Raw genomic sequence first — 22,996 nt, forward strand, 5'->3', positions numbered from 1 at the left:
AAGACTCTCTCAGGACATCTAGTGCAAAAAAGCTCACACTGTGAGGTATCATAAGACAATAGGGGGCCAGGCATGGTGGCTCAGCCCTATAATCTCAGTACTTTGGGAGGCCAAGGCAGGCAGATCACGAGGTCAGGAGTTCGAGGCTAGCCTGGCCAATATCTACTAATAATACAAAAATTAGCTGGGTGTGGTGATGCGCCTATAGTCCCAGCTGCTTGGGAGACTAAGGCAGAAGAACCGCTTGAACCCGGGAGGCAGAAGTCGCAGTGAGCTGAGATCGCACCACTGCACGCCGGCCTGAGTGACAGAGCAAGACTCCGTATCAAAAAAAAAAAAAAAAAAAAAAAGGTACAGTAGGGGGCATAGTGGCTCATGCCTGTAATCCCAGAACTTTGGGAAGCAGAGGAGGGTAGATCAGCTGACGTCAGGAGTTTGAGACCAGTCTGGACAACATAGCAAAACCCTGTCTCTACTAAAAATACAAAAAAGTAGCTGGGTGTGGTGATGGGCACCTGTAATCCCAGCTACTTGGGAGGCTGAGGCAGCAAAATCACTTGAACCTGAGAGGCAGAGTTTGCAGTCAGCTGAGATCACACCATTGCACTCCAGCACAGGGGACAGTGTGAGACTCCACCTCAAAAAAAAAAAAAAAAAAAAAGACAATACAACAAAGAAAGTACTAAGGCTCTCTCATTCATTTGACAAACATTTACTGAGCACCTACTATATACCTCAAAGTTCCTCTGGGGAACAGATCTAAGATAAAAGAAGTTACATGGGAACCAAGTTACCCTAGATACAAGGCTTCTGGGATTGTTCTAGGATTTATTAAGAAGCTATCATTTACTGAGCACCTATTAAAGGCAGGGGCTTCACCCACATTATATCTCATTTAATCTTGTCAATAATGTAACTGCTTTTAATCCCATTTTATAGATGATGAAACTGACTCAGGGATGTTACATAACTTGCCCAAGGTCACGTGGCTTGTATGTGGCTAGGCTAGGAGACCATCTCAGGTCTACCTGAGCTCAGTCCCTATGCTCTATTGATAAAGGAATTCTGCTTCTCTCTTCTGACAAGGAGGGCAGTTCCCTGATAGTGGCTAAGGACTCAGTCAAAAAAAAAAAAAAAAAAAATTAAGGCTGTCACAGTGGCACACACCTGTAGTCCCAGCTACTCAAGAGGCTGAGGCACCAGAATCACTTGAATCCAGGAGGCAAAGGTTGCCGTGAGCTGAGATTGTGCCACTGTACTCCAGCCTCCGCAAAACACATTGACTTTCAAGTACAGCCTTCCAATCCTATCTGTAGTTTTAGGTGCTATAGAAAACCACACAATGCCAAAAAAAAAAAAAAAAAAATAGACATTTGAATGGAGAAACCCCACTTCACTTTGTCCCTTTTGTTGCGTCTATGGAAGGGACTCAACCAACCAACATCTCCTTTCAAGTCATTACTATACAGGGGTGAGATGAAAGTTACTAGTGCAATGGATGTGAGGGATCAGGAGTCATTTCACAGTCTCTGGAAACCAAGCCAACATAGCTCCTCCTCTCCAGCCCAATTGGATTTTTCCAAATTAAGCGTACTTATGGCAGGATGGCATTGAGCAAGGCTCCCAACTGAGAGACACCATAGATTTTGTTTCAGTAATCAGTGAGAAACAAATATGTACTGTCTTGGGGTCACCTTAAATCTTTTGTGGATCCTGTAGGAATAAAGGAATAAAGGCTTAACTGACAAAACAGTTTGAAGAAAAGGCACAATTCTACTTTCCTTTTGCTTTGCAAAGATGAAAAGAGAGGATGGCACTTTTCTGTGGGAGCTGCGGGAAAAAGCAGAAGAGCCCACTGTGCCTGATGTTGCAAGTCCACAGTGGGGACTCTAACTTGCTGGTCCTCCCAGCATGAGTCAGGGCTCTAGACAGATCCACAAAGGCAGGCCCCCGCATGGGCCAGGCTCACAGCTCCCGTTCGCCCTTCTCTTTCATGCCTGGCCCAGGCTCCGTATACAGCAAGTATTCAATTGATGGTTGTTGAAAGAAATGAAAAGGGGCCACTGAAAATCCCAGGGAGCCTCAGCCTGCTCTCTGGCAGCCCTGTTATGTAACTAGTTAGCGTTTGTTTCTAACAGGAATTTACTGACATTAAATACGACTTGTTCTTTTTTTTTTTTTTGCACACACATAAAGCCATTTTCTCAGAAACCTCACCAACCTAGGGGTTCTTTGGGGAACTCTGAAATAAGCAGGGAAATCAGATAATGGGATTTCTGCCTTACAATAAAGATCTGCATAGTTACAGAAGTCACAGACTTGAAAGCATAACTGGCAAAAGTATACAAAACAATAGGAGAATATCATTTCTCGAGGTTGAATATAAGAAGAGGGACAATCGAAGGCAAAAGGGGTTAAAACTCACAGGCCACAAAGAAACACAGAAAGTAACACAGAAACCACTCGAATATTAAATCTACGAAGAAATAAAAGTGGCCAGGTGCAGTGGCTCACACCTGCAATCCCAGCACTTTGGGAGGCCGAGGTGGGCGGACTGCCTGAGCTCAGGAGTTCAAGACCAGCCTGGGCAACATGGTGAAACGCTATCTCTACTCAAATACAAAAAATTAACCGGATGTGGCAGCACCCACCTGTAGTCCCAGCTACTCAGGAGGCTGAGGCAGAAGAACTGCTTGAGCCCGGGAGGTGGAGGTTGCAGTGAGCTGAGATTACGCTACTGCACTCCAGCCCAGGTAGCAGAGTGAGATTCCATCTCAAAAAGAAAGAAAGAAAGAAAGAAAAGTAAATAAAACAAAATACCTTAGCTATCTAATGTCAGAGCTGCTCAGAATTTCTTGCCTCTCCAGCAGAAAAAGCTGTCAGGGGCTTTCCCCTCCCCTGCAGGCCCAACACAACATCAGAGGGCCCTAAATTCTCAGGACGCAACATGCTGGTGACCAATCTGTGCCGAATGCAACTGACCAAAAGGAGAAAAGAGTGAGAAAGCTTCTCTTTCTGGGGATTAAAAAAAAAAAAAGTGACAGAGCTGCAGGGTAGCTAGTCAAACCACAGCTGCAGATACTCTGACAGTGTTCAGCTGTCCGTGACTTTCTTCCTTTTACAGGTGCTAAGCAACTACTCACAAACTTAACTGCCACTCATTGCGCTGGTGCTGGCTGCAGCTGTTTTCTGCAGTATCTGTTTCGCATATCCCTCTGCAGAGGCCCAGTGGGACTGATGATGCAGAAATCGTATCTCTCTGAAGTTGTTTCATATGTAGGAAATTAGAGAAGGAAGGGGATGTGGAGAAAAGTGAAACACTTTGGAAAGCCACCCCAAAGCGCAGATTAAAAAACAAAACAAAACACCTCACCTCACTGTGAAGGATCCCCTACCTACAGCCTAGTGATGTACTGAGGGCAGCAATCTCCTCGTGTCCTTTCTCCATTGTGAGCATCTAATGCTGGTACCTGGTCTTGCAGCTGCCTCTTGGATGTCAGCGCAAGAGAGATTTCTTATTCTCTCTGCAGGAATGTAAAAAACCTGACAGTTCAGTTCTAAAGGGGCTCAGACTGGTAGATACCATGGGAAAGACTGGTGCTTTTCCTGGCACTGCTGAGCTGTTATCATACACTGTATCCCTATCCCATGGAGGCCAAAGGGCTGAGACCTTGCTCTCTGATGAATCTGATCAGGTACATGAACTACATTTGAAAGCAGGCAGCAAATTTAGAGAAGAAAAAGCTTAGGGTTTGGATTCTATCTTTGGAAGTGTCAGGGCACATTTTAAAAGTAGTAATTACAGGGAATTTTTGGTTCAGAAACTGCTATGGCCAGTATAATGAGTCACTTTTGCTAAGGAAACAGCATTCTGGGCTGGGATGCCCTCAATTTCAGCATTTACAGGCCAAGGAATGGCTCAAGGGGATGGGCACCGTCAAAATTAAAAGAGGAGCATACCTGGAACAACTGGTTTTGCCCTTGAGGAGCTGATGCGGCTGTCCCCCTCTTAATATTTCTCACACCCACATTTGAAAGATTATGACTTTGATGTCACATCCCAGAACCAGTTCTGGTTAACTTCACTTTTTAGAATTAAAGAAAGGGAACTGAGGCTGGGTGCCGTGGCTCAAGCCTGCAATCCCAGCACTTTGGGAGGTCGAGGTGGGCAGATCACCTGAGGTCAGCAGTTCGAGACCAGGCTAGCCAACATGGTAAAATCCCATCTCTACTAAAAATACAAGAAAAAAATTAGTCAGTTTTGGTGGTGGGCGCCTGTAACCCCAGCTACTTGGGAGGCTGAGGCAGAAGAATCACTTGAACCCGGGAGGCAGAGGTTAAAGTGAGCTGAGATTGCAGGATGCACTCTGGTCTAGGTGACAGAGTGAGACTCCGTCTCAAAAAAAAAAAAAAAAGGGGGGGGGCGCTAAGCAATAAAGTCTAAAATACAGTAGTTTTCTCTTATGTTTTCTAGATGTATAAAGCAGCCCTTAGTGAGACATTTGGAAACACTGAGCAGGACAAAGATGTAATGTGATCCAAGAGAGGGAAAATGAAGTCCTAGGTCCTAAGAAAAAAAGGGAAGAACAAAAAATATTTCCATCTAAAGACTTTGGGTTTTAGCTGCTGAAGTTAGGGTTAGGTTTAAAGGGAAAAAAGTTCTCAATATTTTTTTTTGTTTGTTTTTTTAACATGAGCAAGGATTTCAGGAATCAAATCTCAATATTTTTCAAATTTTTGCCTTCACATATCTAAATATAATTTTAGGAACAAGAAATAGAGATTGTTTTGTGTTTTAAGCTAATAAAATGAATTTATTTTAAAAACATAAAACCAGCTCCTTTGAGAATGAAAAAGAAACATAAGAAAATGAGTACTGAATATAGTATTTCAATTTTTTTCCAATGTCTCAAAATTAGTGACAACCTTTAAAAGGAAATTATGTTGAACTGAGTCTACTTCATCTCCAGAATTCAATTTCCCTCTTTAAAATGGGGAGATCAGGCCGGGTATTGTGATTCACACCTGTGAATCCCAGCACTTTGGGAGGCCAAGGCAGGCAATCGCTTGAGCCAAGGAGTTTGAGACTGGCCCAGGTAACATGAAGAAACCAGTCTCTACCAAATTAGCATGGTGGTGCGCATCTGTAGTTCCAGCCACTCAGGAGGCTGAGCCCGGGAGGAGGAAGGTTGCAGTGAGCCAAGATCGTACCACTGCACTCCAGCCTGGGTGACATAGTGAGACGATGTCTCAAAAAAACAAAAAAAGAGGGGAGCGGTGACTGCTGTTACCTGCTGCTCTATGTATCTCACATATTTCTTCTGACAAGGGCTAATGTGAGAATGAAAGCATGTTAACAAGAAAAAACATAAACATAAATATCACAAGACTTAATTCATATAAAACTCTAAGAGGCAAACCTAAGCTACAGTGATAGAAGTCAGGTCAGTGGATGCTTCTGGGTAGGAAGGACTGAAAACAGGCATGAAGGGCCCCTGGAGTAATAGAAATGATCTGCATCTTGAGGCAGATACTGGCCATACCGTACACTTAAAGAGTCAAGCATTTCACTTGGTGTAAATTAAACAAATATTTTTTAAAATGTACTGGGCACAGTGGCTCATGCCTGTAATCCCAGCACTTTGGAGGCCAAGAGCCTAAAGACATACGAGAAACATACACAAAAAAATTTGCATCACATTGCAGACAAGGCCTATTTTCCTACATAAAAAGTGACTACAAATAGGAGAATGGCAGAGGATGTGGGCAGTTCACAGAAAGTGAATTAATATAATAGTTTAAGCTTATTTATAAGAATAAGTTATAAGGGAACTTAGAAACTGAAACTACAGTGAGACAGCACCTGTCAGCTGCTGAATTGATAAAGACCCAAGAGTCTAATAAAACACCCCATGTTGGTGCTGATGTGGGTAAATGGGCACTCTCATTTGAGGCTAGTGACAGTCTAAAATGCTATAATCTCTGAAGCAAATTGGTAACAGCCATTAAAATTGCAAAGGTCCTTACGCTTTGACCCAGTAATTTTGCTTCTAAAACTTTACATGTGGAAAACAACGTAGATCCAAAATTATTCATGCAGCATCCTTTCTAATAGCAAAATAATATAAATACCAATCCACAGGACTGGTTTAAAAGATAATGGCACAGCAGAGCTGAGCACATCTGTGGCTCCAGCTACGCAGGAAGCTGAGTGGCGAGGATCGTTTGAGCCCAGGATTTGAGGCCAGCCTTGGCAACACAGTAAGACCCCAACTCTAAATACGTTAAATGATAGCACAGCATACGGACATATGGAATACTATGTATCCATGCAAAGAATGAGGTAGTTCTACATATGCTTTTATGCAACCCTCTCCAAGAGAATAAATGAAGAAACAAGATGAAAAGTACATGTAGTATGCTACTATATCTAATTAAACATATGAATATTAATAAAACATAAATATCTGTGGATTTACAAATACATAGGCTATCCTGAAAAGGATAAACAAGAAAAGTCAATAGCAGTTTCCTCTAGAAAGGAAGCTGGGTAGCTAAGGAATAGGGTGAGGGCCTAATTTTCCATCATTTACCTTTTTTTACAACTTGGGTATTTTGTCCCTTGTACATGTACCTCTTAGAAACACAATACAGTTTAGAAAAAATGGTATATCTATCCAAAATACATTTCCCACCCTGTGCTCCTTCTTCAGTCTAGGTTTAAACATTGCAGAGGAGCCTCTTCTCAACTCGAAGGGGCAGAGGCCTCCTGACAATAGACCTGGTTGTATGGCAAGGCCAGGAATGGTGGCTCACACCTGCAATCCCAGCATTTGGGGAGGCAGAGGCAGGAGGATCACTTGAGGCCAGGAAATCGAGACTAGCCGGAGTAACATGGCGAGAGTCTATCTTTACGGGGGGGGGGCACTTACCTGGGCATGGTAGCACGTGCCTGTAGTCCCAGCTACTCAGAAGCTGAGGCAAGAGGATAGCTTGAGCCCAGGAGGTCAAGGCTGCAGTAAGCTATGATTGCACCACTGCACACTCCAGCCTGGGCAATAGAGCAAGACTCTTTCTCTTTTTTTTTTTTTTTTTTTTTTTTGAGACGGAGTTTCGCTCTTGTTACCCAGGCTGGAGTGCAATGGCGCGATCTCGGCTCACCGCAACCTCCGCCTCCTGGGCTCAGGCAATTCTCCTGCCTCAGCCTCCTAAGTAGCTGGGATTACAGGCACGCGCCACAATGCCCAGCTAATTTTTTGTATTTTTAGTAGAGACGGGGTTTCACCATGTTGACCAGGATGGTCTCGATCTCTTGACCTCGTGATCCACCCGCCTCGGCCTCCCAAAGTGCTGGGATTACAGGCTTGAGCCACCACGCCCGGCGACTCTTTCTCTTTTTTTTTTAAAAAAAAAAAAAAAAAGTATCTCAGATTTCCCCACAGAGCTCCTCCTCTAATTTGGGATCTGTGCTGTTGAATGCTGTCAACCCGGTGACTGCCATCATGCCTGGCACATTCCAGGAGCTCACCAAATGTTTGCTGGCAAAATGAATGAAAGACAGGTTCCCAGAGAAGCTAAAAAACCAAGAACCAAAAACAGATCAAGATGAGAGAGCTCTGTGACAAGTGCCAGACAGGGATGACTGGGCAGACTAGACTGGGAACATAAGGCTTTGCAGTTAACAGGGTAAGGCTGATCCAATGGCAAGATGGCTGCCGGGAAATCTGGCCCTACTACTAACAGCTGTGTGATCCTGGGCACCTCCCTGCATCTCCGGGCCTGCCTTTCTCCAATTCTCAAACAAAAGAATACAATTAATCAATGGCTCTTCAAGTCCCTCTCCACTCTTAAACCATTTCTAACAGATAAAAGTGAAACTGTTCTGGTGGAAGAAGGGGTGGAGGGCCGAGAGCCTCGCTCATTTCACTATGCCCAACTCTCCCGTCCTCACCAGGGCCCTTCGGACATCCTGTAGTTCTATGGAGCAAAGCTTGAAAACCAGTCTACTGAATGACAAGTCCCACCCACATCTCACATTCTATGATTCTCTGCTGGATGAGGGACCCATTTCCCCACCAGTGAATGTTGTTCCCAGGGTCAAACACCAGGAAGTACAGTATGATCATTCTAAGAGCATGACATAAGATGTTTCCAAGGGGAAAAAAAGAGAACAAATTCAGAATACAGCTAAGGCCAGAAAATCCCATTTGGTTTTTAGTAGGAAAGAAAACAGTAAGAAGCCAAACAACAAAATTTTAATTTTTCCAAATGGCCAGCCAATGTCAGGGGAAGGCCTTTTCTAGTCTCGGGGCAGTGATTCATGTCAGAGCAGCCCATGCTCTTCAAACAGATGAGAAGTGTGAAGTTGGTGGTGCCAGCACAAGGCACTGCACACTGTTGGCACCCAGTGAATTAATGAAGAAGACCATCAGTGTGGTGAGATGAGCCAGACAAAAAGCTTTAGGAAAGGAAAAAGGGAAAGAGACATTTCACAAGGTCAGCTCCAGCTCCATGTCCTATCTCTGAACTCAAGGATACACAGGTAGGGAAAACTGATCTCTGAAGGTCTATGTTGGTGGCTTCCAGCTTTGGTGCTGGAACTGTCACTGTTCAACACTTCCCTGATGGATGAATAGCTGTTCAGAAACCTGCTCCATGGCACATATTAGCTCAGGGACAGTCAAGAGGAAGTTAGGGAAGACTGAGTAAAAGGGGCTGGGGTGATGCCACTGTTTCTTCTTCTTTTGGAGCAGAAAGGTCAAACTTTATTCATTCCATGTGTTTTGTTGCTTTGGCTCTGTTTCAAGGGCAGAGGTTAATTCATTTGACAAATATTCCCCACTCTGTGCCATGCCCTGGACTGTGTATGCTCCCACAAAGCTTAGAGTTCATTAGAGATGATGATGCTACTCACTACTCATCATTTGTCTGACGATTTCCTTTTAAAAAGGAAAAGGGATCAGGCACGGTGGCTTATGCCTATAATCCCAGCACTTTGGGAAACTGAGGCAGGAGGATCACTTGAGGTCAGGAGTTTGAGACCAGCCTGGCCAACATGGTGAAACCGTGTCTCTATTGAAAATGCAAAAATTAGCTTGGCATGGTGGCAGGTGGAAGAATAGCTTGAACCTGGGAGGCAGGGGGTTGCAGTGAGTCATGAATGCAGCACTGCACTCCAGCCTGGGCAACAGAGTGAGACCCTGACTCAAAAAAAGGGAAAAGGGTACTTACAGGTAAATACTTAAGTTCACTTTACAGATAGGGAAACAGTTAAGGCCAGCTGGAAGACTAAAAGGTGATTCAGCAGTTGAGAAATCAGATTTCAGACTTTCTGAGACAATGTGGTTACTGAACTCAGATGGACAGGCTCTTTCAAGTCAGTTCAATAACTATGAGAAAATAATCAGTGTTCTTTAGGCTCAGCATGAAATTTGGAACAAAGGTGGCAGTGGTAGTAGCAATGGCAAATGGATGTGCACCACGTGACAGACACCATGTAAAGAGCTTTAAAGTTAGTCCTTGTGATTCATGAAAAAGTTTACCGGTGAGGAAATTGAAGCCCAGGGAGGTGAAGGCATTTGTTTGGAGTTACACAGCTAGAAAATGGTAGTGCCAACATGCTCCACTGTTGCCCCCTAATAAGGTCACACATGTCCCACTCTATCCAGCAGAGCAACTAACTGCTCCTCTCTGAATAAAGCCCTGGAAGAAACATACCTGCTCTAGGCTAAAGGGTATGTGAAATGGGTTGCCACACCTCCCTGCAGAGTCCTCAGATGTTGAATTACAGGTTATTTTAGGGCCAGCCCATCCAGTTTGGACAACAGGGAACATCAAGTTTGGTCATGTGCCTAGTAAAAGCCTTTCTGGAAGAGCTTGCCAAGTTATGGGCCTCCTGGGATTTCAATGAAACTGATTAGTCAAAATTAATCTCCTGGCCGGGCACGGTGGCCCAAACCTGTAATCCCAGAACTCTGGGAGGCTGAGGCAGACAGATCGCTTGATCCCAGGAATTCAAGACCAGCCTGAGCAGTGGGGCGAAACCCCATCTCTACAAAAAAAAAATAACAACAATTAGCCAGGTGTGGTGGTGCATAGCCATAGTACCAGCCACTCAGGAGCCTGAGGTGGGAGGATTGCTTGAGCCTGGGAGGTCAGGGCTGCAATGAACTGTGAATGTGCCACTGCACTCCAGCCTGGGCAACAGAGCAAGATCTTCTCCAAAAAAAAAAGTCACTCTCCTGAGTCCCATTAGCAATTAAAGACTTCAAAATGAAAAGAAACTAAAGGCAGACAAATGTCACATGCAAACATTCTTATATTGGCATTGAGTCTCTAGAACCTCATTCAGGTGCCAGTTCTCAGCTCATCTACAAGCAGCAATATGTGGAAAGACCTGCTGTGAAGAAAAAGAAAAGTGGTGGGCACGGAGGTTCATGCCTGTAATCCCAGCACTTTGGGAGGCTGAGGTGGGCGAATCACTTGAGGTCAGGAGTTCGAGACCAGCCTGGCCAACATGGTGAAACCCACCTCTACAAAAAATACAAAAATTAGCCAGGCGTGGTGGCGCACACCTATAGTCCCAGCTACTCAGGAGGCTGAGGCAGGAGAATCGCTTGACCCTGAAATCATACCACTCCATTCCAGCTTAGGTGACAGAGCAAGACTCCATCTTAAAAAAAGAAAAATAAAACCTTCTCTGGACTTGAAAACAAAATAGTAAGGCATCTTCTGAACAACACTGAAATTAATCAAGATGAGGAGAAAGAGACCAGAGACCACAGCACAAGGCTCTTTGTGATCTTGGTTTTCCCATCTATGTAATGGGAACACTTTCTGAAGATCTGTCATATCAACAGTATACAGCCCCATCCGCTTATGCCTGGAACTGTGCCCCACACGGAAGCACACACACAGTAAACAAAGGACGTCGTTTCTTGCTGAGCTCTTACAGATTGAGAGGCCAAGTAAAGGGGGAGGGCAGAGTGATCATGCCTCCAGAGGAGGAGGGTTCTGAGACAGGTGGAGCAGCAAGCCAAGTTCTCTTCGATGGAAGGGCTTTGCTGGTCACAGAAAGACAGGTCAGATTTAGAGAGGCAAGAGTGGAGGTGGCACAGAGACACTGCCATTGAGACAAGGGAGGGAACTGAAAACAACTAAATCAACACCAGCTGGGGAACAGCTTCTTGCTGAGTGATTTACAACCCTTCTCATTTAATTCTCATTGTAATTCATTAAAAAAAAAACAACAACGAGGAATTAGAGACACTGAGAGATGAGTGATTTACCTAAGGCCAAAAGAAGTCTGTGAGCCTCCCTGCCTGGCTGAAGGAAAGGACTTGGAAGGGAAAGGAGCAAATGAGGTTAGGGAAGGAAGAACAAGATTCAGAAATGGTCCTGGATGCCAGATCTTTTGGGTCCTGCCAGCAGAAGACACAATGGTCATGTCAAATGACAAGTCTCATGCTGATAAGCATTTGACATGGCTAACCAGTCCCTTCTCCCTGAAATACCGTCTTCTCTCAAATGCCAGGATGCCACGCTTTCTGACTGTCTGTGCCTTCTGTCTCCTTCACTTGTTCCTCTCCCTCTCCTTCAATACTGTGTGCCCCAGGGCTCAGGCTGGTACCTCTTCTCCTCTCCATCTCTGCTATTTTGCCTCTTTGGTGGTGTCATCCAGTGTCAGGGCTTTGCGTATCATCCACATAGCCCAACCTCTGCCCAGAACTCCCAGCACACATGTCCAAATGCGTAACTGACATCTCGGCATCACTGTGGATACGACTAGCAGGCAGCTCAAACTTAACGTGATAAAAACTGACCTCCTGCTTCCTTCCTTTCCCCAACTGGCTCACCCTGCAGTCTACATCATCTAGTTCCTGCCAGCACCATCTTTAACAGGTCCTCAGGCTAAAAACCTGAGTCACCCTTAATAACATACTCTTTCTGAAATCTATTGACAAATCCTATTGTGGATTCCAACCTTCAAAATGAATCTAGAATCCGTGAGCAGCTTCTTGCCAGCTCCATCACTACCCCCAAGCTCCAAGCCACCATCACCTCCCATTGAGAGTGCTAACAAGAAAGCTCCCACACTGCTCTGCTGCCACCCTATCTCAGCAATAGCCAGAATGATCCCTTGATAATCTAAGACAGACAGCAGCACCCCTCTGCTCAACGTCCTCCAACGGTTCCCTATCTTACTCTAAGTAAGAGCCAAAGTCCCTAGCATGGCCTCATAACCCACAGGCCCTGTAAGAGATGCATGCCCTTCTCTCTCACACATGCACCCTGATGGCCATTACCCTTTGAACTCTTCTCCCCACCATTCCCTCAGCTCCAGCCGCACAGGCCTCTTTACTCCTTGAACACAACAGGCATCCACCCCAGGGCCTTTGCATGTGCTATTTGCTTTGCCAGGAAGGCTCTTTCTCCAGACAGCCTCACGGATCAGTCCCTCACCTCTTCAGGTCTTGGCTCAAATGTCATCTTCTCATTGAGGGCTTATTTGACTGCTTCATTTAAAATTGTACACCCCTCCCCCCCAATAATCCCCACGACTTCCTAACCCTCTTTCCTCTTTTTCCCTTAGAAGTTCTTATTACCTACACATTGTAAAATATACTTATGTTGTCTATTTTTTCTCCCCCCATACATTCCATAATGTAAACGGGGGTAAGGATTTTGTCCACTTTGTTCACTATTGTATTCCTAACTCCTAGGCTGGTACCTGGCAAACAGCAGGTGTTCAATAAATATCTGAATGACCAGTGCTCAATTTTCTTCTAGGAGAAATTTCATGTGTTGTAACCCAACCTCTGCTAGAGCAGCTTCTCAATGTTCTATTCACTGGGTTAGCCAGGATCAGAGATACATCTGCTCCGACTGTCAAGCTATTCTGACTACACTGAAATTGAACATGCCAGATCCCTAGCCTGTTTACAACCAATAAATGGAAGGTAAGTGAATAAATGATGAGAGAGAGAAGAAAGGGCAAGGGCAGAAGATCAGGTGGCAACATCTCCAGTGGGAGAAGTGTTCAGTGAGGCCAAGTCACTGTCACCTGATCCTACGGTACCAGCGCAGAGTGACAGAGCTGCAGAAGGTCGGGGGCTCCGACACAGGATATGACACAAGCACCAGGTCCTTGCCTCCAGGCCCACATGCCTTCGGTGTTCCTCTAACAGCCAAGCTCTTCACTATCTCTACATTTGCTGACCCTTCTGCCTGGATTATCCTCTCCTATCTGCTTCAATTTATCCTTCAAATCTCAGCTTAGGTGATCTCACTTGAAAGATACCTTCCCTTCTAGCGTGATACCTCTGATGCTTAAAAAAAGAAAGAAAAAGATGCCTTTTTTTTGTTGTTGTTAGAGACAGAGACAGAGTCTTGCTCTGTCACCCAGGCTAGAGTACAATGGTGTGATTATAGCTCACTGCAGCATCGAACTCCTGGGCTCAAGCAATCCTGCTTCAGCCTCCTGAGTAGCTGGGACTATAGGTGTGTGCCATGCCCAGCTAATCTTTTAAAGTTCTTTGCAGAGTCTCACTAAATTACCCAGGCTGGTCTTGAACTCCTGGCCTCAAGTGATCCTCCCACCTCAGCCATCCAAGTAGCTGGGATTACAGGCACGAGCCATTGCACCTGGCTATGTATGTACAATCTTAAGAAGGTATTTCTCCGTCCACATCCTCCAGTATTCTTATTCATAAGAATAAGATTTCCTGAGCGTTTTTCATGTACCAGAAACACTTCTACATGTTGGGAATACAGCAGTGAAAGAAACAGACAAAAATCCTTCCCTAGATGGAGCTTACATCCTAATGGGGGAAAAAGACCATAAGCAAGATAAGTAAGTAAAATACATAACATCTTAGATAGTGATAAACACTATGGAGGCAAAAAAAGAGGAGGGAAGAAGGATAGGGAGGGGAGAGGGGAGGGGAGAAAGGGAGGTTAAAATGTAACTAGGGTGGCCATAGAAGGCCTCCTTGAGAAGGTGACAGGCGACACTGTCTGGGGAATAGCCTTCCAGGCAAGAGAGATGGCCAGTGCAAAGGTGAGTATGTGCCTGGCATGTCTGAGGAACAGCAGGGAAGTGAATGTGGCTGAGTGAGCAATGAGGAAACAGTAGGCCAGGAAGTCAAAGGAGAATGCAGGGCCTTCTGAGAAAGGGTGAGGACTCTGGCTTTTACAGAGTGAGCTGGAGCCACAGGAGGGTTTGGAGCAGAGGAGTCCTGACATCGGACTTATATTTAACAAGCTCTGGCTCCTATGTCTTCTGTTTCCCTCATGGCTGATTGGTTTTTCTAATAATCATATTTTTTTCTCTCCTTCTTTGTCTCTCTCTCTCCCATTAGAATGAAGTAAGCAGCCAGAGGGCAGAGACCATATCTGGCCTGCTGACCTATCAGCATAGGCCAGCACCAGGCACTAGCAGGCCTCGATAAATACCGAATCAATGCTGGACTTCAGAAGTCTCCGTCCTCAGTGTCCCAGCAGCCGGCTGCCCACCACTCAGAAATTAGGCAACGAAGACCACCACAGCAGCAGACCCAAGGCTAGCTCTACTGACACTGTGTTATTCCACTCTCAATAGGCTTAAGATCCTAAATGTAAGGAGGAGGGTGTGGTAAAAAGTATCTGCCACCCAAGTCTACGGAACTCAGCTATTGAAATGCTGAAAATGAACACTGAAGGTTCAGTTTTAAAGCTTCTGAGACCTGACTGTCAAATCTACCATCTTCCAGCTCAGAGTCCGCAGGGTGGACTGCAGTAACTGGTGGTAACCTGGAGGATCACTGACTAAGGCATCCCAGTAACCGATGAACTCTGGGCCTTGTGGGGTCAACCCAGAGTTAGGACACACTCCTATTATAAGTAGGAGAGGCCTCCCTTCCTGTCAGAAGTCAGAGGTTAAGCCCAAGACCCAGACAGCATGAGGAATAGAACCATAGCCAAGTCCTTCCTCAGCTCTACTATATAAAAGTGGACAATCTAAGCACAAGGAGTGGGTAGGGGAAGGCAGCCACAGCAGGTATGGCAGGGGCTCTCCCAGGCTCCACAGAGCAAACAGGCACAACTGCAGCGTAAGTATAAAATGTGAACTACAATGTTATATGCCTGAGGGGTTTGTGAGGGTAAAACAAGTCAATATATACCTAGCCCTTAGCAGTGCTCAGCCCACAACAAGCCTGATAAATGTTAGCCACTACTGTTACTACCAAGAGAGGGTTTACCACCTCACTGCTCCATACCAGATTCCCAGGTGTCTGGAAGCCCTGAAACACTGGTGACTGGCTGGCGGTAGCAACTGTAGCTTGAAAGTAGTCTCAGCACTGATCAGATTTCTCCCTGTCTCTATGAGGTGACTTGAGGATGGACAGGAGATAATGTAGAAAGTGTTTTGAATCCCTTAGGAGCCAAAGAATCCTAACAATTCAATGCAATATTCATTCATTCACTCACTGGACAACTGCTGAGCACCAACTATGTACCAGATCTCTCACTAGGTACTGGAGATATGGTTAAGGGAGGTCTTTGTCGAGGATTAAGAGCTATTTACTGGCCAGGCACAGTGGCTCATGTATGTAATCCCAGCACTTTTGGGAGGCTGGGGTGGGCAGATCAGGAGTTTAAGACCAGCCTGGCCAACATGGTGAAACCCCATCTCTACTAAAAATATAAAAATTAACCAGACATGGTGGCAGATGCCTGTAATCCCAGCTACTTGGGATAAGGGATTAGAATTGCTTGAATCCAGGAGGTGGAGGTTGCAGTGAGCCGAGATTGCACCATTGCATTCCAGCCTGGGCAACAGAGCGAGACTCCATCTCAAAAAAAAAAAAAAAAAAAGAAAAGAAAAGAAAAAAAGAGCTGTTTACTTAGAAGAGAGCCAAGTAAACAATCACAACCCACTGTGACCCTTGCCACAGGACATCAAAGAGGGGCATCTAGCTCAGTCCTAGGGGCGATGATCAGATGGGAAGCACCAGGTAGCACTTCAGCTAGGAAGGTACAGTCAGGGGAGCAGGAAATGGTGTTCAGGCAGAGGGAATGGTGCAAAGCAAAGACAGAGAGGTATATAGAGTTGGGAGGCTGGGTGTGGTGGCTCACACCTATAATCACAGCACTTTGAGAGGCCCAGGGAGAAGGCCGGCTTGAGGCCAGGAGTTTGAGACCAGTCTGAGCAATACAGCAAGTCTCGGACTCTACAAAAAATAAAAATAATTTGCCAGGCACAGTGGCACTCGCCTGTAGTTGTAGTTACTTGGGAGGCTGAGGCAGGAGGATGGTTCAAGCCCAGGAGTTGGAGCCTGCAGTGAGATATGATAGCTCCATCGTACTACAGTCTGGGTAACAAACCAAGATCCTGTCTCAAAAAAAGAAAAAAAGAGTTGGGGCTTGCAGAAATAGCAAACAGCTGAGGTTGACTGGAGCTTGGCAGAAGGTGAGTGTGGAGCAGGAGAGATGAAAAAAGAGAGCTAGGCAGGGGTCAGAGTCCAAAGGGCTTTGAATGCCATGCTAAGAAATGTGAGTATTGGCTTGAGGGCAATTAGGAGCCACTGATGAGTTTTCTTTAAGGATTCCCCAAATGCCGTGTTGACAGTTTTTTCTCAGGAGTATTTGCTCCTCTCTATGTGAAGAGATAAAGAACAGAAAAATCTCTTCTGGGCTGTGATAGTATCAGTGATCTCTCTTAGGCAAAAAGACCTGTTGAGAAAAAGAAAGGTCTGCAAGGCATGGAGGTCCCCTCAACCTTCAGAAATACAGCAAAGTGCAAAGCCCAAGCATGCTGCTTACTGTCAGCACAGCAGGCTTTGGTGCCAGAAATGGGCAGTTTCTGGGAAGTGAGCAGTTAAGGCATATGAGAGCGTCAGGAGATAACTAGAAAAAGATGCAAGTCCAAGCTCAAAGCCAGAAGAAATAACAAATTGAACTTGTTCTGAACTACTTTTGGGAAGTGAAACAAGAAGGGTAGAAGTCCTGGGTACATAAAGGTCTCTGTTTGCAGAAGGAAGTAACACTCCAGAAGCCAAGGTTGACAGCCTTCCTCAGACACAGGCCCTCGGCAGGCATCAGCTGGCCTAGAGTCAAAGCATCCAAAATAACAGGCCCTGCGCAAATTTTCCCATCTACCCTCATACAAACCAGTGGTGGGGGAGTAGGAGAGGATGGCCCGTATTATTTCCGAGCTGAGGTAAAGGCGGGCCAGCCTATGAAAACCATCCAGGGCACAGTGCCAGGAAGCTGCTGAGCTGGGGTCGAACCCAGGGCTGACTGACTGGCAGTCAGGTGATCTTTCCATCATACCTCTGTGCTCTTGAAGCAGCTCAGGGTGAAGCCTCCACTTAATCCACACTCAGCAGATGATCTCCACACAACCTCTGAGGGATCTGACTCTTTGGAAACTACTGAAGCTGCTCCTCATGACAGTTTCTAAGAGGTCGGAGGAGAGTGGTGGGCTCATCTCAGGACAGAAAACCATACGCTCTGCGCTCTGCTCATATGCCTACTGTCTGCAACAAGTTGCTTCATCTCAAATCCTCCCTTGAAAGGATGGGAATAAGGTGACGCTATTAAGTTTCTGTGACTTCAGTGGAACTAGGAAAACAGATCACAGGGCTTAAAAAAATGTATCAGAGTAATATTTATATACAACTATACAACTTTCTTCAGGAGCATATGGAAGCCTTCATGGGTTAATTCACAGGTTCCTTCCCCTAGGAGTAGACAGGAAGGTGGCAGGTCTTTCTCATGTTGATGCCAGAGAAACTGAGGCAGAATTGAAGCAAGCAAATATCCACAAAGGAATGGGACTCAAATTCACACGGCCTAGTCCTCTAGCCACCAAACCATCTCACCACCTCCCAAGTAAGAGGTGCTCTGCTCAGGCAAGAAGTCATGGGGCCTGCCTATGTCTCAGAAAGGCAAAGATTCTTCCTCTGGGTACCTTCTTCCAGAACCCAGGACCAAAAGATCCCCTAGAGGTCATGTGGTTCCCCTCTCTTTACATCAAGAGGAATGCTGTTCAACCACTCTGAAGAGAAGTTCTGGATCGTCTTCAAACAGCTTTCATGGATAGCCTGTTTTGTCTCTCACAGTTCCCAAAAGTCAGGAAAACCTTAAGACTCTTGCCCTGAAAGGCATCACTACTAACAGCCTGCAGGATTGTTTTACCCTAAACAAAGTGAATCAGATGCCCCTTCCGAAGATCAGACAAGAAGCAATAAGGCTACATCCTGACACAAATCCAAATAAACACAACAGCAGCTAGAAGTCTTAAATATCCCCTACACCCCAACCTGACTCCAGTCTTTCTTTTGTCTGTGTACTTGCAGGTCCCTGAGAACCTGAGTAGGAAATCTGACCTTGCGTCTGCTACGTGAACGACCTTACACGTGTGATTGAACCGCTCTGTGCCTCAGTGTCCTCGTGGATAAAATGGGGATATTTAATCCCCACAAAGGTTGCTGTGAAGTTTAAACGTGGCACTGTAGAAGTGCTTAGCACAGTGCCCGGTACACAGTAGGCGCTCGATAGCCACTAGCAAGCATCTCCCTCGTTATTTGTAGCATTATCACAGGTGACCCCCTTCAGTCAACTTGTCTTAGAGGCTCCAACAGACAAGACCAAGCCCGTGCCTAACCGGGAGCGGGCGGCATGGAACCGTTTTCTAATTTTTTTTTTTTCTTCTTTTTGAACCTTGGCAAAGAGATAACGCCCTGAACAACAAAGAGGACTCAGGATGGCCATGGGGGTGAGTCTGAAAGAGGGAGCCAGAGCCCGAAGAGTTTAAGAGTTTTCCCTCCGGCCAGGGGCGGGCTCCTCCGGGCCTAAGTCTAGGAGTCTGTCTGGCGGGCGCCCCAGGTGGGGCTGCGGATCTGGGACGGTCGGGGAACGGGCCGGCGGCCAAGTGAACGCGAATGAATGAACGAACCCGCAGCCCTTCTGTCTCCCGCGGCGTACGCCGCTTGCGCCCCCTGCAGCGCCGCGTCCTCTTCATGACCTCTGACCCCGCAAACCTCACCTAAGACCCCCGACTCCCCGCCCCCGTTCTTCTCCTGCCTCGCTCGGGTCCCCGCTTCCTCACCCGCAGGTCTCAACGGCTCCCGGCGTCACGGCTCGGTTCGACTTGGCACCAAAATGTCTGCGGCCTCCACCTCACACTCTCCCGGCGCGTCCGGGCTGCCGGCGGCTCGGAGGCCCGCGGCTGTCACCTGCCGGGCGGAAGTGAGCTGCCTGCGCGCGGGCACTTCCGGTGGACGCAGGGCCTGAAGGCGGGGTCAAGGGTACAACCCTGGCGGGGGTGGTGCCCGTGGGGCGGGGCAAGAAAAGGGGCGGGGCCCAACGGTATTAACCCCTCCGCAGTCGCGGTGCTGTTATGCTGCAGTCTCCCGCAGAGCCCTTGGGAAACCAGCCCGCTAACTAATTCAGCATGATGCGGGTGGGCAAGGTCGCAGGGACTTTGAAGTCCGTCTTCTGTGTAAAGACAGCAAGTCTGAGGTTCTAAGAGGGGCAGGGTTTTGCTCAAGGTCACTTACTTTTTTTTTTTTTTTGGTTTGAGACAGGGTCTTGCTCTGTCGCCCAAGCTGGAGAGTGCAGTGGCTCTAGGATCTGGGCTCAATGCAACCTCCGCCTCCCACGCTCAGGTGATCCTCTCACCTCAGCCTTGCAAGCAGCTGGGACCACAGGTGCGCAGCACTATGTCCGGCTGTTTGTTGTTTATTTATTTATTTATTGTAGAGAGAGTCTCTCACTATATTGCCCAGGCTGGTCTCGAACTCTTCTCAAGAGATCCTCCCACCTGGGCCTCCCAAAGTGCTGGGATTACAGGCATAAGCCACCGCACCCAGCCACTTTTTGTTTGTTTGTTTGTTTGTTTTTAAAGAGGGGTCTGGCTCTGTCCAAACTAGGCTCTTAGCAGCTCTAGTTTGGACCCTTCCACTTCCACCCTTTTTTTTTTTTTTTTTTGAGATGGAGTCTTGCTCTGTCACCAGGCTGGAGTGCAGTGGCGTGATCTTGGCTCACTGCAACCTCCAACTCCCTGGTTCAAATGATTCTCCTGCCTCAGCCTCCCAAGTAGCTGGGATTACAGGTGCCGGCCACCATGCCCAGCTAATTTTTGTATTTTTATTGGAGATGGGGTTTCACCATGTTGGCCAGGCTGGTCTCAAACTCCTGACTCCAGGTGATCCACCTGCCTCAGCCTCCCAAAGTGCTGGGCTTACAGGCATGAGCCACTGTGCCTGGCTTTTTTTTCTTTTCTTTTCCTTTTTTTTTTTTTTTTTTTTTTTTTTTGAGACAGTCTCGCTCTGTTGCCCAGGCTGGAGTGCAGTGGTGCAATCCCGGCTCACTGCAACTTCTGCCTCCCGGGGTCAAGCAATCCTCCTGCCTCTGCCTCCCAAGTAGCTGGGTCAGCAGTTGTGCACCACCATGCCTGACTAATTTTTATATTTTTAGTAGAGATGGGGTTTTGCCATGTTAGCCAGGCTGGCCTCAAACTCCTGGCCTCAAGCGATCTGCCCACCTTGGCCTCCCAAAGTGCTAGGATTACAGGCGTGAGCCATCACACCCAGCCAAGTAGAGGGTATTTAATCAGGAACTGCAGAACAACAGTGAATGTTTACGGAACACGTAGTGTGCCAGGCAGTGTGCAGAAAATCTCATTTGCTCCTGACTTCAGCCCCATGAAGAAGGGGTCGTTTTAGCTCCATTTCATCTTGGGGGGAACTTCAACCCTGAGAGCTTAAATCAAATAGCACGTGAGTGACAGGGCTGAGGGCCTGGTCCCAGAGCCCCACCTCTCATGAGTCCTACTCATTCACCTAAAATATAATTGTCACTCCCACCTGAGCCAGGCACACTGGGGATACAACAGTGAACAGGGCATGGCACAATCCCCCCTTGGGGGCTCACTGTTGAGTATGGGAGAAAGACAAATAAAGGGACAATTATAACTTGTCGTGATAGGAAGTACCACAGAGGCACAGGGGATGCAGGCACCAAAATCAGCCTAGGAAAGCCAGGGAAGGCTTCCTGGATGAAGTGACACCCAACCTGAACCGTCAAGGATGAGACTACCACTAATAGTTAACCATCAACCAGGCACTGTGTGAAGCTCTTCTGCATGTTAACTCATTAAACTCTCTCAACAATTCCATGACAGTCTCCAAGTAGAGATAAGGAAAAGACCAGTGGGCAGAACTGATTTCTCCCCTACTTCCATGAGGGCTTGGACCTTCTCTCCCACAGCTCTGTCTGGCAGGAGAGCTAAAAGTGTAATACTAGTAAGAGGAAGTACAGCTCAATGTCAAAGGTTGGATAATTACAGCTTGCAGAGGTGGGTGACAAAAGCAGGGAGGGGGGTCTCTGAGGGAACTTCCCTCTCTGCCCCCATCACTAAACCCAGCTAGCCACACTGCCGGAGTCATCCACACCATCAAATGCTGCCAGCTGCAACTGGAACAGTCACACCTGGGGCATGTGTGGCTGCCCTGGCCCTCCGAGACCCCAGGCCCAGCAGGAGCTCCTTGTCCGAGGACGGGGAGAGCACAGCCAATGGTAGCCAAGCCCACCTGGAGAGAGAGAGCGTGAGTGCACCTGCTTCCTCACAAGAAATACACACTTGCTAGGCTGGGCATGGTGGCTCACGCCTATAATCCTAGCACTTTAGGAGGCCGAGGTGGGTGGATCACCTGAGGCCAAGGGTTCAAGACCAGCCTGGCCATCATGGTGAAACCCCATCTTAAAAAAAAAAAAAGAAATACACACTTGCTGACAATAATACCACCTCCTGGTTAGTTATTTTTATTTTTATTTATTTATTTTGAGATGGAGTCTCACTCTTTTTGCCCAGGCTGGAATGCAGTGGCGAAATCTGATCTCACTGCATCCTCCTCACCCTCGAGAGTAGCTGGGATTACAGGTGCCCACCACCATGCCTGGCTAATTTTTGTATTTTTAAATAATTTTTTTGAGACAGAGTTGCGCTCTTGTTTCCCAAGCTGGAGTGCAATGGCACAATCTCAGCTCACTGGAACCTCCACGTCCCAGGTTGAAGCGATTCTCTAGCCTCAGCTTCCCAAATAGCTGAGATTACAGGTGTGTGCCGCTATGCTCAGCTAATTTTTCGTTATTTTTAGTAGAGATGGGTTTTCACTATGTTAGGTGGCTGGCTGGTCTCAAACTCCTGACCTAAGGTGATCCACCCACCTTAGCCTCCCAAAGTGCTGGGATTACAGGCATGAGCCACCGTGCCTGGCCTGTCCAGTTCTTTGGGTCTCTTCCCTGAGAACTCTGCATCCACGTTGGGCCAAGCATCCTTGTACGCCCTTGACATCGTCACTTCATTTAACTCTCACTGTTCTCGATAGGTAGATGCCAAGATAATCACATTTTACAGATGAAGACACTGAAGCCCTGAGAAGTTGAGGGACGTTCCCAACTTCCCATAGCAGCAATGGGCAGAGCAGGGAGGCAAGGCCTGGCCTGATGATGCGGGGCCCCTGCTTTCTTCTCCACTCATCCCTACCTGCCTCATGTGGTTTCATCCGATCCCAGGAAGACTGAGAGTTCGTGCGGTCTCGTGAAGTGACCACTGTGACCCCTGCCACTGGCATTCTGTGACCCTCAGCAAGTCCCTTCCCCTTTCTGACACCCAGAGTCTCAGAGCAACGTCCTTCCCATCCTCCCTCCTCCGCAATGAACGGGTGCGTAAATACAAGAACGAAGTACGTATTCCTTCCCTCTGTGCCCACTGGAGGGCGCACAGGTGCCACTAACCGCCACCGTTCCCTTCAAACGCAGTCCTTGCGCAGGACCGGCCGCGATGCCTCTCCGTACACATTCCCAGCCTTTCCACACTCTTCTTCCTCTACTCCAGTCTCTGCTTGCTGGTTTTTTTTTTTTTTTTTTTTTTTTTTTGAGACGGAGTTTTGCTCTTGTTACCCAGGCTGGAGTGCAATGGCGCGATCTCGGCTCACCGCAACCTCCG

General features: G+C 47.0%; 1 protein-coding gene across 8 annotated transcripts in view; it reads right to left on the reverse strand.

The window, feature by feature from the left end:
• AP1B1 (adaptor related protein complex 1 subunit beta 1) overlaps positions 1 to 22,996 on the reverse strand; it is a 111,821-nt gene that overhangs the window by 42,268 nt on the left and 46,557 nt on the right. For 2 of the 8 annotated variants that reach the window (XM_074390834.1, XM_074390833.1), the window contains exon 1: positions 19,094 to 19,257. The exons of 2 other annotated variants lie outside the window; for them this stretch is intronic. The gene's annotated coding sequence lies outside the window, so the exon portion shown is untranslated. Of the gene's footprint in view, positions 1 to 2,651; positions 2,774 to 2,820; positions 3,260 to 19,093; positions 19,259 to 22,996 lie in introns of those variants that run through there. 4 more of the 8 variants (XM_074390832.1, XM_074390827.1, XM_074390828.1 and 1 more) reach the window with 3 other exon arrangements.

The sequence above is a fragment of the Saimiri boliviensis genome, chromosome 21 (genome assembly GCF_048565385.1).
Source record: "Saimiri boliviensis isolate mSaiBol1 chromosome 21, mSaiBol1.pri, whole genome shotgun sequence".
Taxonomy (NCBI): domain Eukaryota; kingdom Metazoa; phylum Chordata; class Mammalia; order Primates; family Cebidae; genus Saimiri; species Saimiri boliviensis.